This window comes from Manis pentadactyla, chromosome 15, assembly GCF_030020395.1.
Source record: "Manis pentadactyla isolate mManPen7 chromosome 15, mManPen7.hap1, whole genome shotgun sequence".
NCBI lineage: Eukaryota > Metazoa > Chordata > Mammalia > Pholidota > Manidae > Manis > Manis pentadactyla.
In genome coordinates this window covers 15,887,363-15,903,468 of record NC_080033.1, presented here as the reverse complement: position 1 = coordinate 15,903,468, position 16,106 = coordinate 15,887,363, and positions in this window count along the sequence as shown.

The following is a 16,106-nucleotide window of genomic DNA, read 5'->3' as shown; positions in this document are numbered from 1 at the left end:
AGATGCTTCCATGGCCCCAGACGCTGCACTAGCACCCCTTTTGCTATTCCTTTCCTCTCATCAACAAAGAGGGTGGAGGATTTCAGGGGGTCTGGTAATGCCAGGGCTGGCGCCTTTAAGAGGGCGGTCTTGAGTTTGTCAAAGGCCTTTTGTTTTTCTGGCTCCCAGGCCCAGGGGGCCTTATCCTTGGTTGCCTCATACAGGGGCCTCGCTATCTCAGCATACCCCAAAATCCATAGTCGGCAGTAGCCTGTCGTCCCTAGAAACTCGTGGACCTCTTGGGCTGAGGTCGGGACTGGAAGCCTAAAAATAGTCTCTTTCATGGCCTTTTTTAGCCATCTGGTTCCTCCCTTTAATTCATATCCCAGGTAAGTGACTGTCTGCCTGCATATTTAAGCTTTCTTTGCACTGGCTCGATAGCCCAACTGCCCCAGTTCCTGGAGGAGGTCTCCAGTGGCCTGTCGGCATTTGGCCTCAGTGGGGGCTGCCAGAAGCAAGTCATCTACATATTGCAGGAGTGTAACTGAATCATGGCTCTGATTAAATGAGTCCAGGTCTTGATTTAAGGCTTCATTAAACAGTGTTGGAGAGTTTTTGAAGCCTTGTGGTAGTCTAGTCCAGGTCAACTGTCCGGGGGTTCTCGTGTTGTCATCATGCCATTCAAAGGCAAAAATGTGTTGGGTGCTGGGTGCCAGGGCTATGCTAAAAAAAGCATCCTTTAGCTCTAGGGTGGTGTACCAAACATGTGAAGGGGGCAAGTGACTTGGTAAGGTATAAGGGTTGGGGACCATGGGGTGGATGTCCTCGGTCCTCTTATTTACTTCCCTCAAGTCCTGGACTGGCCTGTAATCTTTTCCCCCCGGTTTCTAAACGCTAAGAAGCGGGGTGTTCCAGGCAGAGTGGCAGGATTTCAGTATCCCAGCTTCTAAGAGGCGGTTAATGTGTGGGGCAATCCCTTTTTGCACCTCAGTGGACATGGGATACTGGCGGACCTGGATAGGCTGGGCCGAGGCTTTGACTTTGACCACTACTGGTGCTTGGCGGGTCGCCAGACCCATACCTGCTATTTCTGCCCATGCCTGAGGGTACGTTCTAAGCCAGTAATCCATCTCATGGGGCCACTCTGTAGGGGGAGAGGTGCCTTGCAGGGCAAATAGGCAATGCTCATCCGCGAGGGACAGGGTCAAGACATGAAGGGGCTGTCCTTGGCCATCCATCACTTTGATGCCATCTGGCTCAAAGTGGATACAGGCTGGGACCTTGGTTAGGAGATCACGCCCCAACAAGGGGGCCGGGCATTCAGGGATAACCAAGAAGGAGTGGGTCACTTGATTGCGGCCCAAGTCCACCTGGCGCCTACTGGTCCATCAATAAGCCTTGGACCCAGTTCCCCCTGCACCAGGCTGGTTTTCTGAGACAGACGCTCCGTAGGCTTGTTTAAAACTGAGTACTGGGCTCCTGTGTCCACCATGAATCCCATTGGTTTCCCCTCTACATACACAGTTACCCAAGACTCAGGGAGGGGACCCGAGTCCCGTTCCCCCTAGTCTCTGTCCATTCCCGCCAGCAAAACCCAAGCGTCCTGTCCGGTCTGGCCCTGGCACTTGGGGCATTCCCTCTTCCAATGTCCATATTCTTTGCAGTTCATGCATTGTCCCCTATCTAGCCTGGGCCACGGTTTCCGAGGTCGGGCCAGTCTGGTTGGACCTGGTCCTGCCCAGGCTGCCTTGCACCCCTGCTAGCAGGATTTTGGCCATCTCCTTCTGGTGCCTTCTGTTTTCCCTACTCAGATGCTCTCTGTCTTCTTTCCTAATCCTTTCCTGTAACTCCTGATATTCTTTTCTGATCTGATCCTCTCTCTTTCTTCAGGGTCTCCTGAGTGTTGAAAACCCTCTCTGCCACTTTCATCAGATCTTGAATGGTCATTTCCCCCAATCCTTCCTGCTTATATAATTTCTTCCTAATATCTGGGGCAGCTTGGTTTATAAAGGACATAATCACAGTTGACTGAATCTCCTTTGCCAGGGGGTCTAGAGGGGTGTACTGTCTATAACCATCATAGAGGCGTTCTAAAAACATGGCTGGGCTTTCCATTTCTCCCTGCATTACAGCTTTTACCTTAGCCAAATTGGTGGGGTGGCGTGCCGCCACTCGGAGACCTGCCATAAGAGTCTGGCGGTAGACTCGGAGACACTCCCTACCTTCCATGTTCCCAAAGTCCCAATCTGGTCTATTCAGGGGGAAGCGCTCGTCGATCAGGTTTGGCAAGGTTGTCGGCTGCCCGTTGTCACCGGGGACATTCTTTCTGGCCTCGGTGAGGATTCACTCGTGCTCTTTGGTAGTGAACAAGGTCTTAAGGAGCTGCTGACAATTGTCCCAGGTAGGGTTATATGTATGCATGACAGACTCAAATAGGTCAGTTAGACCCCTTGGGTCTTCAGAAAAAGGGGGGTTTTGAGCCTTCCAGTTATACTGATCACTACTTGAAAAGGGCCAATACTGGTAAGAGCGCTCCCCATCTGGGCTGGTACCTCCCAGGGCCCGTACGGGGAGAACGGGTGCCCCGGCTGAGGTGGAGGAGGACGGTTCCTCTTCTGGGGTCTCTTCCCATTGTCTGCGGGGTCTCAATCCCCTTGCTGGTCTCTGGGTTGGGGCTGGGGGTGCTGACGGGGAGATGGATGAGGGGCCTTGGGAGGGGCGGCTGACTCAGGTTGGAGCGGTGCCATAGGCGCATATGGAGGGGGGGTTTCTTCAAGATCTAGGTCTATCAGGGAGGGGTACAGGTCTGACCCTTTGTGTAAGACGGGTTTCTTGGACGGGTCCCCCAGGAGTTTCGAGCGGGCCGTAAGAGTGGGCACAGTCAGGTGGTGGGGGCCCCGAGAGACGGCCAGTACCTGGGGGGATCCTCCAGCTTCTTGGGGACAAATGATTTTAGCCAGGAGGGAGGACTTTCCACCAAAGCCTGCCACATCAAAATATAGGGATATTGGTCTGGGTGGCCCTGTAATCGGGGCCGGTTGATCACCTCTCGTACTTACTTAATAATGTCTAGGGAAAAGGTCCCCTGGGGTGGCCAGCCCGCCTTAAAAGTAGGCTATTCTGCAAAGCAGAAGGTATCTTTTTTTTTTTTTTTTACTTACACGCCATAATTGTGAGCCTTGGCACGGATTTCAGGGAAGTGGTTCAGAAGTAGGGTCTTACGCATTACTTGATCCTGTCCCATTATTATTATAAAAAGAAGCTAGACATTACGATTAGCATGTATAGTGTAGGAGGGGTACGGGGAGGGCTGTGCAACACAGAGAAGACAAGTAGTGATTTTATAGCATCTTACTACACAGATGGACAGTGACTGCAAAGGGGTATATGGGGGGGACTTGGTGAAGGAGAGAGCCTAGTAAACATAATGTTCTTCATGTAATTGTAGATTAATGATACCAAAATAAAAAATAAATAAATAAATAAATAAATAAAAAGAAGCCATAAGAAGACAAGGGACACAAAGCCAGCAAACATACAAATTCAAACTGAGTTTTCTAACACCCACCGGCCGGTCAGCCACACCACATCCACAGGTGCCATCTCAATCACACAACGCTCAGGATCCTTACCTAGCTGTCCAAATGGCGTCCACTGCAGACGTCGTTCTGGCACCCTTTCATCGGGGACATCTCCCACGACTTTCAGCAACGGAGCCTCCAGGGTTGTAACCCGCTCCTTTCTTTCTGCGAGAATTCTCAATTGGGACCAGGCAGAGACCTGTTTCAGTCTCTCCGGTCGAGGACCTGTTTCAGTCCTCCCCTATTGGAGGTGGCCAAACCTCCTGCCATGGCTTCTGAGCAAACCTCGGTATCAGGGGCATCATCTGTCTCCCTGAGGAAGGGTCTTTGAACCCGGACGAGCTCCCAAAAATGTTAGGGTCTGGAGTCGATCACTACTTGATCAGACAGAGGACACTCACGATAATGCAAGTCACACAGTGAGGTTTATTTCCAGCTAGCTGGGGTCCAAGTGTCTGCCCGACGCAGTGGGTTTCAACAAGGACCCAGAGCACTCAAAGCCAAGGGTTTATATAGCATTTTCAAAGCACTTAACTCACAGTAATTTTCCACAGTTACATATTATTTTGGCTTGCGCCACTTCCTGGGGGTTAAGCGAGAGTGGTTTAGCAAAATAAGCTCTCTCTGACCCGTACAGAGTGGTTTAGCAAGATAAGCTCTTAATGCATCTGACCCGTGTTGCAACCGCCCACAACCAGGTGCTTATCATTAACCTCTTCCCTCAAGTCACGTACTCAGAAAATGACTTCCCGGCCTTTAAGATGGCCGTTCTCATGCTAACCCATTCATACACTCTACATCCCCTCCAACACTTGTTATTTTTTTGTCTTTTGGATAGTGGTCATTCTAACAGGTACGAAGTAATATTGAGACAAGGACCATGGGCTTAGACAGGATAGGGTGAGGGCCTCTGGAAAAAGCAAGGCAGCCTATTTACAGTCAGAGCAATGTAACTAACTACATGCAAGGAAACCCCCTACCAAAACTTTGTGTTAAACATTAAGCTCTAGAGTCATTATTCAGTAAGATCAGTTAATATTCACCAGATAAGAAAGAGTAGCACATGTTTTTACTATGCTAATCATTTGTAATCATGTGTAAGTTTCACTTTAGTATGCTTAAAGGCCCAGGCCTATGTGCTGTCTTTCCTCCTTCAGATCTGATGAGGTGATTTTGCAAACTGGGCAACTAATTTAGCATGCAGACCCAGCTGTAAACAACATAGTAAAAGGCAGGAAGGATTCCACCTTAAAGATAAGATTGCATTTTAACACCCAGGAAGTTTAACAAATAAGATTCTTAACTTACTCTTTAGCAAACAGACAATACCTCAGCCCAGCTTGGGGGTAGGGCAGGAAGCCTTTTGATATACTCCCAGACCAAGACGCCAGTATCCCAAAGAAATCAAGGCAGGAAATTCCTTATGTTAATTTTTAATACTCATGGACCACTAAACAAGTCCACACCTTAAAGCTTTTTTTTTCACATTTCCAAATATCCTCAACTGCCTATAAAACCCCTATACAATGCACCACCATGGGCTCTCTTGTCCCCTCCTGGCTCACGCCAGGAGCTCTGTCTGTCCTCTCACTGTATCTCTCAATAAAAGTCTCCCTGGCTCTCCTACCTTGACTGTTTGCTAAGTTCATTCTTCAACTCTGCAAACAAGAACCCTGGCATCAATATCTCATTGTGGCTTTGATTTGCATTTCCCTGATGACTAGAGAAAAAGCATGGTTATTTTTAATAGAAGCAATTGGACCTTTACAGTATTGAAATATCTCCTTTTATCAGCTGTGAGTTAAAGGAGGCAGGGGCCAAGTACACTGGACTATCTCAAAAGGTGACAGTCCACTATTCAGGATTAATGACAATGTTTTTGGCCAAGCTATTTGGTCCTCATAAATTTTGCCAATTTAGTTTTCATAGTCCAACAGTGCATTCCACTAACCATGACAATTTAGAGGATAGTATGCATAATGAAAGTGTGGTAAAACTGACCAGACAGCACAGAGCTAAAATACACGACCAAGAAATGGGTTCCCTGGCCACCATGAAGTTAGAGACAGGTTCCCAAGTAGCGTTATTCTTTCTAACAGAAATTTTAGCCACAGAAGCAGCATAGGCTGTCTACAAGGGAAAGTTTTGGTCCAGTGAGAAAACAAACCATGACTAAGCCATTTTTTATCCATGAGATGGGGATGCTGTGTGAAATTCCTTTCCCAAATCGTAAATGGCCAGTTGGGCAACTTAAAATGTCTGGGGGCTTCATGTACAGGTGGGACAAGTGAGGTAGGCACTTTTTTGCGGCCTTATTATTTCACCAACAGTATTGGTTAATGAATGCTTTTTTTTTTTGGTATCATTAATCTACAATTACATGAAGGACATTATGTTTACTAGGCTCCCCCCTTCACCAAGTTCCCCCCACATACCCCTTCACAGTCACTGTCCATCTGCGTAGTAAGATGCTGTAAAATCACTACTCTTCTCTGTGTTGCACAGCCCTCCCCGTGCCCCCCCCACACTATACATGCTAATCATAATGCCCCCTTTCTTTTTCCCCGCCCTTATCCCTCTCTTCCCACCCATCATCCCCAGTCCCTTTCCCTTTGGTACCTGTTAGTCCATTCTTGGGTTCTGTGATTCTGCTGCTGTTTTGTTCCTTCAGTTTTCCTTTGTTCTTATACTCCACATATGAGTGAAATCATTTGGTACTTGTCTTTCTCTGCCTGGCTTATTTCACTGAGCATAATACCCTCTAGCTCCATCCATGTTGTTGCAAATGGTAGGATCTGTTTTTTTCTTATCGCTGAGTAATATTCCATTGTGTATATGTACCACATCTTCTTTATCCATTCATCTACTGATGGACATTTAGGTTGCTTCCGTATCTTGGCTATTGTAAATAGTGCAGCAATAAACATAGGGGTGCATCTGTCTTTTTCAAACTGGAGTGCTGCATTCTTAGGGTAGAATGCTATCATTTTTAATGCACATACAATGGTAAGTAGAGGTGTGGGGTAAATGGCAGTTTCCAGAATTTCCCACCTGGTCTTAGTCCATTTACATACCAATGGATGTTTCAGAGCCTCTGGTTGATCCGGGCAAGTGATGGAGAGAAAATGGCCACTCTGTCCTTCCCTCCATTCCGGGTACATAATTAGTCTGGCATCTCCCAGTCACCAAGACCTGCCCATGGAGTTCCTCCTGGAAGGGGCAGGCAGGGAAGAAGAGAGCTTGCCGCAGCCAGAAGGGATGGACCGGAGCCTGGCTAGTGACTCTAAAAAATAAAATCCTTTCTCCCAACCTGCTCTTCCCTTGACTTAAACTCATCAGATTCACAGGGCACTCACCCCAGGTCAGGAACACTCTCCTCCCTGGAGTTACAAGAGGGGATTTAAGAATTTCTGGTAGGGCCAGGTTGTTATTTGGTCCAAACCAAAGTTCACTCTTTTTATCAAACCAACAATTATTGCTTTTTCAATACTGTTTTTCCTTTTCTGAGGCCAACCGCTTGGCATTGCTGGTCAGTTTTTTCAAATGCACATTTGGGAAAACATCCCTTTGAAACATACCAGAGGTTTGGTTATTGGCTTCTTTAACAAAAGTACTTCCTTTGGCCTCCAGGGAGTCAAGTCTAGAATGCCCAGGAACCATAATACTTAATGGACAGACTCCTGAGCAAAAATATGGTACCTAATAAATTTTGGACATAGGAGCCATTTTTAATTTTATCCCCATCGTAAGTTAGTAAAACTCACTGTTTCTATAATATTCCTAAGTCATGAGCTACCCCAAAGACCTACCAATTATCAGTATAAGCATTTTCAGTTTTACTCTTGGCTTAAGGTACAAGCTCGAGCAAGGGCACAGAACACAGCTTATTGGGCCAAAGTAGCCAGAGGTAGAGGTACTGCCTCAATGATTTCAAAAGTAGTTGCAAACACATACCCAGCACAATATTACAATTTTCATCCTTTAAATAAATACTGTCAGTAAACCATGAAACATCTGCATTGGTTAGAGGAGTTTCATGTGAACTGCCACAGGGAGTCAAAAGGTGATCTGTCAGGAGAGAGAACCAAGATGGCGGCAGGAATAGAGCAGCGGAAATCTCCTCCCCAAACCACATATACTTTTGAAAATACAACAAATACAACTCTCCCTAAAAGAGAGACCAGAAGACACAGGACAATAGCCAGACTACATCCACACCTGCGAGAACCCAGCGCCTCGTGAAGGGGGTAAGATACAAGCCGCGGTACGGCGGGACCGGAGCGCCCCTCACCCCAGCTCCTGGCGGGAGGAGAGGAGTTGGAGTGGGGAGGGAGAGGGAGCCCAGGACTGCTGAACACCCAGCCCTAGCCATCCACACCACAGCGCAAACACAGTGCATGCATGGGGTGCTGGAAACTAGGAAAACAGGACAGTAAGACCTGTAAGTGGATCCCCGCAGCCGGCGCACCCGGGACAAAGAAAAGCAAGTGCTTTTTGAAAGTCTTAAAGGGACAGGGACCCCACAGCTGGATGGAAGTGCCCCGGGACAACTAGCCCAGCAGCAGGGAATCCTGGGGGACTCTGGGCATCTGAACCCCTGCAGTGCAGCTCGGAGGCCCCTCACCGTGATAAACAGCCTCCCGCCTGTTCCCCCTCCAACGCGGCTCCGCCATATTGGAGAAGCAGCCTGAGGCAGGCCACGCCCACAGCAACTGCAGAGCTAAATAAACTCCACAGCGGCTAGGCAAGATCAGAAGCCCCATCTGCACGCAGTTGCCCAGCACAAGCCGCTAAAGGCTGCTGTTCTCCCAGGAGAGGAAGGCCACAAACTGACAAGAAGGGACTTTCTCTTACCCAACACATGCGCCAGCTCCCCACAAATATATCTATTGCCATGAAAAGGCAGAAGAAACTGATACAGACCAAGGTCACAGAGGCAAACCCTGAGAAGGAGATAGACCTAACTAGTCTTCCTGAAAAAGAATTAAAAATAAAGCTCATAACCATGCTGATGGAGCTGCAGAGAAATATGCAAGAGCAAAGGGATGAGGTCCAGAGGGAGATTATAGATGTCCGGAGGGAGATTACAGAGGTGAAACAAACTCTGGAAGGATTTATAAGCAGAATGGATAAGATGCAAGAGGCTGTTGATGGAACAGAAACCAGAGAACAGGAATGCATAGAAGCTGACATACAGAGAGACAAAAGAATCTCCAGGAATGAAACAATTTTAAGAGAACTGTATGACCAATCCAAAAGGAACAATATCTGCATTATAGGGGTACCGGAAGAAGAAGAGAGAGAAAGGGATAGAAAGTGTATTTGAAGAAATAATTGCTGAAAACTTCCCCAAACTGGAGGAGGAAATAATCGATCAGACCATGGAAGTGTACAGAACTCCCAACAGAAAGGACCCAAGGAGGACAACACCAAGGCACAATAATTAAAATGGCAAAGGTCAAGGACAAGGACAGAGTTTTAAAGGCAGCTAGAGAGAGGAAAAAGGTCACCTACAAAGGAAAACCAATCAGGCTATCATCAGACTTCTCAACAGAAACATTACAGGCCAGAAGAGAATGGCATAATATATTTAATGCAATGAAAGGGAAGGGCCTTGAACCAAGAATACTGTATCCAGCATGATTATCACTTAAATATGAAGGAGGGATTAAACAATTCCCAGACAAGCAAAAGTTGAGGGAATTTGCCTCCCACAAACCACCTCTACAGGGTATTTTAGAGGGACTGCTCTAGATGGGAGCACTTCTAAGACTAAATAGATGTCACCAGAGAAAATAAAATCACAGCAAAGAAAGCAGACCAACCAAATACTAACTAAAGGCAAAAAATAAAATCAACTACCCACAAAAGCAGTTAAAGGAAGCACAAAAGAGCACAGAATAAAACAATCAACATATAAAGAATGGAGGAGGGGGAATAAGAAGGGAAAAAAATAAAGAATGACCACACAGTGTTTAAAATAGCTCAGTAAGCGAGTTAAGTTAGACAGTAAGATACTAAAGAAGCTAACCTTGAACCTTTGGCAGCCACGAATCTAAAGCCTGCAATGGCAATAAGTACATATCTTTCAATAATTACCCTAAATGTAAATGGACTGAATGCACCAATCAAAAGACACAGAATAATAGAATGGATAAAAAAGCAAGACCCATCTCTATGCTACTTACAAGAGACTCACTTCAAACCCAAAGACTATAGGAACAAAGAAAGACTGAAGGAACAAAACAGCAGCAGAATCATAGAACCTAAGAATGGACTAACAGTTACCAAAGGGAAAGGGACTGGGGAGAAAGGGAGGGAAGGGAGGGATAAGGGTGGGGAAAAAGACTGGGGGCATTATGATTAGCATGTATAATGTGGGGGGGGCATGGGGAGGGCTGTGCAACACAGAGAAGACAAGTAGTGATTCTACAGCATCTTACTACTCTGATGGACAGTATTGTAATGGGGTATGTGGGGGGGATTTGGTGAAGGGGGGGACCCTAGTAAACATAATATTCTTCATGTAATTGCAGATTAATGACAACAAAATAAATTAATTTTAAAAAAGTGATCTGTCATTTGTGAGGGGTTTCATCTAGATCCGAATGTAGTCCTATTCCAAGATCTGAAAACCTAAGTATCAAAACTGTGTTTGAGAAAATAGCAATTTTTCTTTGGATACCTTATGCCCCTTAAAGGACAAAAGTTTTAACAGGTACACAGGTATGGTGTTCCTATGAAGATTTTTGAGAAGTGAAGCAGAGAAGCAAATTATCTTGATATTGTAACAAAGCAGAGCCTATAGAAAAAACTCTGTATCATCCAAATCAACCTTCAGGGTTTATGAAAGTAAGGACTGTGTGTAAAACCAAGGCATTACTGTGCAGGTGTCTTTCCGTTCTTCCAAGTGAAAGCAAAAAGATATTGGCTATCCTTATCAACTGGAATACTAAAAATGCACCACATAGATCAATTACAGATGAAGTTTGCTTTTCAGTGGGAATGGATGTCCAGTTGCTTATGGGAATTAGGAGGGATAACATGTTATTCATGCTCAGAGGTCCTGGACAAACCTCCATCTTTAGCCATTGGGTTTTCTCAAAGGTAAATCAGGGGTATCACAAAAACTAATGCAGGGATAAGGCCCTGAACCTTGTATCTTCCAATATGGGCTTCATGCCTTGAAGAGCTTCTTCACCTACATGGTATTATTTAATTCTGGGGAGAGGTTTTGAGGAATCTATTTGAAACTTGACGGGAGGTGCACTATGGATCCCACCAATATCAATTGAAGATCTTGCCCATAGAGAGGATGGTAGCTGTTCCAGGAAGAACAAATAATCAGTGTCCCCACACTGAGCTGTAGTGGCCATAAAAGACAGAGCAAATAAAAGATGTTTAAGGTTCATTTAATTACCCTAGTTGGCTACTTTGATTACTACTGTCAAATTCTAGAATTATTTTCCCTCCTTTTGGGAGAAATAAATTCCAACATGGTACATATATTTTTAAGAAATCTTGGCCCAATAGATGAATAGGGCAGAGAAATTAAGAAGAAAAGGGAACCTTTCAAGGGATTCAACAAAAGAGAATTCTTTCAGAGATGGAAACCTGTTGAGATTTCAGACCCTGCTATTTACACAGTTTCAGTGTTGTGAGGCAGGAGGGTTGGGCACACAGAGTGTAGCTGCAGTGACAAAAAAGACAAAGAGAGATTGATTTCCACTCTGGAAATTCATTCCACTCTGAGCCAACTAAGGAGTGAAGTAGGGCAGAGACGTAGGACAAGCATTATAATTAATTTTTCCTGCCTACAATGAAAAATGCCAAGATAGAAACAGTATAGTAGGAACAGGAGGGACCCCATCTTAAGGCTAAGATTCCATTTTAAAAAGCAGAATGTTGAGAAGTAAAATTCCTAACATTCTCTAATAATCAGACAATAGCCCAACAGCCTATCTTAAGGCAGGGCAGGCAGTCTTAACTGATATGTCCCCACTACTATGCTGGAGAAGAACAGGATAAATAAATCCCTTGTGTTGGGCTTATTTAGCAGAATTAGCTGGAGGACTGATAATAAAGGAAAGGAGACGTGGTATCTCTCACCAGAGATAAGCACCTTGAGACCACAAGTCAAGCCTACGCCCAACAACACCCCCCTTCCCTTTGCCCCATTCTTGAAAGCTTTAAAAGAGAATCCCCAAACTTTCAGTGTACCTCCTGAGGATGCCCACACTTTCCTTAAGCACATACTTCAAATAAAGCTTTCTCACAGTCCAAATTATTGCAGTTTGTCTCTTTGTAATTTCATTTTATTTCCAAGTCTTCACTCTCTCTCCACGTTATTCATAGTAAGTAGGAAGGGGGCTGCTAAGAGCTCAGATTTGGACTCGCATGTTTCTGGCACCTGGATGACCTGGACAAAACTGCTGCTTGTGCAATCTGCTCTTAGTAGCCTGTCTGAAAATCTCCTTTCTTTGGGAAGTTCTCAGAATATAATCTCACTCCATCCTGTGTTCTGTGGCTCCCCCAAATCCCACGGTGGTAGGGGCTAGTCCCCATGCCATGCAGATCCAAGCAGACACAGGATGCCAGGTGACCCTGGCTTCAGGAGTTGGCAAGGGAATCTGACCTAGGCCATGAATTTTTTTCCCTCTGCATTTTCCTGTTCTCTTCTACCTGCAAGACAGCTGCCATTCCCTGCTGCTCTCACTCTAATGAATTCCTTCTTTACCTACACTCTTCTGACCTGCTCAAGAATTCTTTCCCATTCAGAGTCAAGAACCCTCGCCCATCCAGGTTCAGGTTTCTCCTAGTGCTTCACCTAGTGCACAGGGGGAGACCTCCCCAGATGCAGCTGTCTGGCAACAAAAAGATATGTATGGACCAAAGGCCAGCACAGTTCCATCCAACAGGAACAGTCTGTTTCCAAATAGGAGTTGGATGGAAGGCTTAGCACAGTTTCATGGGAACAGTCCTGAAAGGACATGGACCAAAGAGTAGCACAGTTCCAAAAGGAACAGTCCACTTCCAAACAGGAGTCAGTCTGAAGGCTGGTACATTTCTTCAAGAACAGTCTAATTCGGAATTAGAAGGCCAAATGACTTCTCTCAGAAAAGACAAGACCTTTGAGCAGATCCCAAATAAAGCCTGAAGAGCTCAAAAATGCAAAGACGGAGCTCAAAATCCAAGAGAAACGTACCCTCAAATTCTAGGGTCATAGAGAAAGCAGTGAGGTCAATGGGCTCCATGGGTACTGGCACCTGTTTGCTCACCAGCCTTGAAGTTGTTGGGGTATTCTCTGGATCCCACTCCTGACCCCATGTAATGTTAACCTTGAGAATAAAACAGCTATTTTAGCAGTAAAAGAAAAAATAAGTGTTTTTAGGGAATAGCAGAGAATTGCATCTGATACATGGTGGCTACAATACAGCAAAACCATAGGCATGTCCACTGAACAAAGGAGAGGAACACTCTTACAGAGGAAAGGGCCAAACTGGGAGAACTGTTAGAAGCAAAAGTCCACAGCAGTAAATTTAGAGTCCCAGAAGTGGAAGGCAGAAACCTTTATCTTGCTGATTAGCAAAGTAGCTAAAACAGTACGGCATCTGTCTCTTCCCTGGGGTCTGAGATTTCTGAGTGGTGGGTGTAAGAGCTCCCTCCCCCTGCTGGCTTCCCAATGCCATATTAGTGAGGTTTCCCTTTATTAATTTTCACAGCACATACCTTAATTTATAAAATTTACTTCTAAAAGATGCTACACATCATCTGAGATTTCAGTAAATCATCACTGATCACAGATCACCATCACAAATATAATAGTGATGAAAAAGTTTGAAATATTGCAAGAATTACTAAAACGTGATAGAGACAAGAAGTGAGTAAATGCCATTGGAAAAATGGCACAGATAAGACTTGCTTTAAACAGGGTTGCCCACAAACCTTCAATGTATAGAAAAGGAAATACTTGGGAAGGATGTAAAAGAGGTATGCCTACAGTAGATTCCAGGTTATTTGATTGGCTTTTGTTAGGCATTTGCCAAGAAAGAAAAAAATAATCACAACCTGAAAAAAATTAAAAATATCAGAAAAATACCAGAGCACATTGAACACGGCTTTTAGATGTCACAACCATTATTTCCTTTTCTGCAGAACTCTCTTGAGAAAGGATGGAGATGGGGAAGGAGACAACAGACCTTTATTGGGGCCCAAGGGCAAGGTAATCATGTTCCCCTTTCGTCTCCCCCACGAAGGGGGCACTATCAGAAGAGAATGAGGTTTCCAATTCAACCTCAGTGTCATAGAAAAGAGTCAGGGTCTTTACTTCTCAAGAGTTAGAGCAGTCCTGTGCTCCCTTGTGTGACTGTGTACGACACTCCCCCCCACTCCACAGACTGCTGCACACCCACCGCTTGACACAAAGTAACACTCTCAGTTACAAACACTCTCCATCCCTTCCCCACAGTGCTGCAGTCATAGAAATAGTCACAAATTTCCCTATACCTGCACCCAAAGAGGAACACAAGGTCATACAACACTATCACATACCCACCACAGAGACAGTTACAGGTAACCCACACCTATACAGTCACACATGAACAAGTACACCATGGGGACCCAGTCACACCCGCATAAAGCTCCTCACATATGCACCCAACCGTAGCACACACAGTTACAAATCACACATACACCAGGGGTACAGTCACTCAATTTCACAACAGCCCCACCTCAGCCCATTCCGACAGTAAGTGCAACTCAAATCTCGCTGGGCGGAACAGTACGCAGGCCACTAACTGGGTCCAGTGACAGCTCTGCTCAGAGCCAGCTCCCCCGCTGTGGGGAGGACCAGGGGACGCAGCCCTCTCTGGGAAATGTAGTTCGTGGGCACTCGCGATGGGCAAGATGGCGCCCGGCCGTAGCTGCGCCCGAGATCCCACCCTTACCCTCCCCCAGCCTCCAACAGCGCCCGGCAGTCCTCCGGTTTCCCGGGGTAGCCTCCGACCCCGGCTCCTACTTGGTCAGCCCGGCATGCTTGAGCTGGGTTTATTATATCCCAAGGCACACCACTGCCTTCTTCCAGAAATGAGTTAACAAGTTCTTAGGAGACTCGACCTATTTACACAGCTCCCCCTACCAAGGAGACAGTATCACGAGCTCCGGCGGAGGAAGAGAACGCGCCAAAAGCTGACTGGAGTCACTGGGACTTCTGGGAAATGTAGTCCACGAAAAGAAAGTGGTAGACCGGCCAATACCGACTGATCCCGTCGGGTGCTGACCCCGGGCTTGGCGCCCAGTAGCCCTCTGGGAGTGCTAGCCAAACTCACGGAGTGCGCAGGCGCAGGCTTTCTGTCCCGCCATCGTAGCCTTTGTCCGCTGGTGAGTGTGGTTTCAGCTCCGCGAAGCGCCGGCCTAGGTTGGGACCTGGGTTCTGATCTCCGAATCCGACCAGGGAGGCTGTAGGGAAGGATTCGCGGAGCCCGCGACAGGGCTGGAGAGGCCGAAGGAGAAGAATCGCCTCTTACGACGTACACTGTTCAAAGCTTATCTGAAATGGGGGTGGGGGCCCAGGAAACTGGCGGGTTTGCTGGCTGGTTGCCTAGGGTGTGAGAAGGTTGTAGAGTTACAACCTGTTTGAGAAGCTGTGTTGTTCCAGGTTTGTGAAGGTGGATGGCATTGTGAGCTTTGTGTTGTAGTAACCTCTAAATAATGATAATTGTGAATCTTTCTGGAGCATCCGTTTTTCCGAAAGATAAGGGTAAAGGCTAAACAATTGAGCGACAGGTAGTTTTTAAAGCGAATTTAATGTAAAAGACTGTGATTTAGAAAACAAAATCAGCATTACTTTTTTTGTACGATAAAATACATCGAAAATTTTGTTATTTGGTGTCTAGACTAACAAAAGGTATTGACTTTCCTTAATTCTTTGGAGAACTTAGGCGAAGTTGGCTTTGAGAAGCCCCGAACCCAGAAATAGATTTAAAAGGTTATTGGCAGTAGTGCAGACAGCACAGAATTGGGAAGCATGTCCTTTCTTTGGTGCAGAGAGATCAAGTAACCGATTTAAGGTTCCCTAGTTTATCAATGAGCATGGCAATCTGACTTCTAATTTGACAGATTTTCTCCAGACTAAATGGCCTTGGTAAATGTGAAATAAATTATCTTCTATCTCCAAAGACACTTTCTTCCAATATTCTATCACAGAAACATATTTGAATAAAATAGTACATAAATTCATATACAGAAATAACAGCTTTGATATATACAAAAAGTAATCATAGTTGTAGAGAAGACAGCATTTTACTTAAAACGACAAATAAGATAAAACATAAACATGAACTGCATAAAACTAAATGAATGTTATTTTTAAATGTTAATTAAGGGCCCAAAAGACTTGAGCAAATGGAAATATATATATCATATCTTAGATATTAAAAGTCAGCAAGATACTTGTTAACATGAATGCAAGGTGCACATTTGCTGTAATATACTACATTTTTGAATAAGTGGGTATGTGTATTTGTAGTGGCATTAAGAAACTTTTGA